We start from the raw sequence: 2,798 nt of genomic DNA on the forward strand, positions 1-2,798 counted from the left end.
CCAACCATGGCTTCGTCTACAGTCACCTCATGATGCACATTGTAACGTGTCCTGCATGCATGAAGTACTGCATCCAGTATTGGCCGTACGTGATGTAGCTTGTCATGACCCACAGCACCATGTGGTAGGCTCAGGCTGTTATCGTTGCAGTGGAAGAACTGCTGAATTTTTTCAAACCTATCTCTGGTCATGTACTCTGCTATTGGGAAGCGACCATATACATGGTGCGTTTCCCAGTACTGCCTCAATTCAGGAACATGTACAATAGACATGTATATTCTGACACCTAGAAATGTGCGTATGTCTCCTGGGCACACAGGACTCCACTGCGTATCAACCTTGCCTGCTGCGGCCTGCCTCTGTGCAGCATAGCGATTTGTTTCATTAGCAATACAGGTGTATAGCTCCTCTGGGAACATCAAATTCAGGAAGTCCATCTCTGTGCTATCTGAGCCCAAGTGATCTATTGGTCCTACTGGCCCCACAAATTCCTCAATGTGTAAACTTTGAAGATGTTTTTCCCACGTGATCTTACGTGGTGGGCATGCTCGGCGTACCTGACTGGGTCGCAAGGAACAGTTGGAAATGGGAAGGGCTGAAGGGTTGAGAGATGATGCTCTCTCAATGCCAGTAGCAACTGTACTGCTTGCAGTTGGTAGTGAACTGTTGACACATGTTCCCTGCTGAGGCACACCCATATCAGTATCTGACAAGGAGCTACTTGGACTCATATCTAGAGGATTATCTCCATCACAATCACCATACTGTGGACTACTTCCCACATCATGCACAGTTGAAGGCACATCCACACCCTTATCAGCACTTGCAGTGCCATGCACTGTGGAGGACTGCATAACTGTGTCAGTCAGACCAGGTGCTTTTGTGAACACAGATAAAGGCATGTCATCGTCTGGGTCATACTCTGAATGCCCTTGGTGGCCATTGTGTGCGGCCAACTTGTGTGTGGGCACCTTCCTTAGGTGTGCAAGTGGCACCTCATCCTCACTGTCTTGGTCACTGTCATAATTATTGGTCAGGTCTGCTTTGGCAACTGGTAGTGGTCTTTCAGGAATGGCGGGCACAGGAGCATCATCCTTATCACAGGCAATGGCCTTTTCACGCAGACGTGCGAGTGGAATGTCATCATATGAGTCATAATCATCATCCTCACTCTGGTTGGCATTATGTGGTACATTAAGGTGCATACCATTGTCTGAACCACTGCTACAACCATCACAGTCAGTTTCCTCACCCAACAGGTAAATGCTGCTTGCTTTCTCCTCAACAGATGGCATCTTTGGTGGTGGCTGTGTTGCTTTACACTTGAAATCACACCTGAAAAACACAATGCAATACAACATTCTGATGTAATATACCTGCAGAGAGGCACGTGAAAAGCAATGCACCTATCGCTATATTTATATATATATATATATACACATACACACACATATATATATATATATATATATACATATATATATATATATATATATATATATATATATATATATATATATATATATATATATATATATATATATATATATATATCCCCAGCTACTTTACACCCTACTTAGCTCACCAAACAGATCTCACTCACAAAGGGAGGTATATATTTAATGATAAATAAAAGAGCAAGACTATAATAAATAACGCAACAGAATGACTTCATAGTTCAAAAGCAAAGGAAATAATTTACCACCGCAGTGCAGAATAGTCTCAAATAAATACAACACATGAGTTTGGATATTGTCATTGCCTTATAGTTAAAAACAATTTATGATTTTCTGTCAAATGAGAGGATGCAAGGCAGTCAATAATAATATATACTCAAATTATTCATAAAGTACACCACAAATCCTCTTATTCCAGCCACTTTCTCAAGAAAAAACAGCAATTGAAGATGTAATGTCTACATTTTTCCTCCTAGACTGCTGATATTTCTTGAAATTTTATACATGACATATGAACGTAGTGGAGGGGGTGGGCGTGTATTGCAATCACTGCAAGTGGAGAAAGAGCCAAATGTTAGTCGTGCATTCATCAATCTGATAACGACTTCTGCTTATGTGAATAACAGTGACAGCTGCTGACAGTTTTACCTGAAAAGTGACAATGACTCAGTGCTATATTGTAACTGCACTGTGCTAATGACTTGCAAAGTTATGCATGGTGCACTGTGCTAATGACTTGCAAAGTTATGCATGCCCAGACACAGGTGATAATTGCTGGCATTCATTACATTACCTTCTGCAGGTGTTATGCAACAGTCACAATCTGTTATAAGGCCATAGTCAGTCAAATAGTACAACACTTACATATTGCTGTGCCCTTCCTCCCACCTACATTCCACGCAACTGACAAAGCCAGGAGAAATGCATAAAAATATGGTAGCTCCATGCTGTCAGTAGTCAGTCTGTAAAGACATTTATCTCACTCGGGCAACTACGCACTATAATCATATTAATAATAATAAGACACGCAGAAATGTCAAACTAGATAGCTTGTCTTCTGCCATTCACTTACACAGCAAAAACAGTATAAAAGTTATTATTGAGCCCATCCTCCCATCTATTTGTTAGCAACATAAGAAAGCAATGAGGAATGAGTCATATAACCATTGTTTGTCTACATCAGAAAATCCTGTGGAATAAAAATTAAATACACGAACACAGATGCAGACCATCATTTGCCAAGTAATATGGTCTGATAGCCTTGTACTCCCATGCTGACCAATACTGAATCCCCCTGGAAACATACCAGAAACTAAGCCAAGTATTGAAGTCAATCATATA

Source organism: Protopterus annectens, chromosome 5.part0, assembly GCF_019279795.1.
Source record: "Protopterus annectens isolate FY-2018-M chromosome 5.part0, PAN1.0, whole genome shotgun sequence".
Lineage (NCBI taxonomy): Eukaryota > Metazoa > Chordata > Ceratodontiformes > Protopteridae > Protopterus > Protopterus annectens.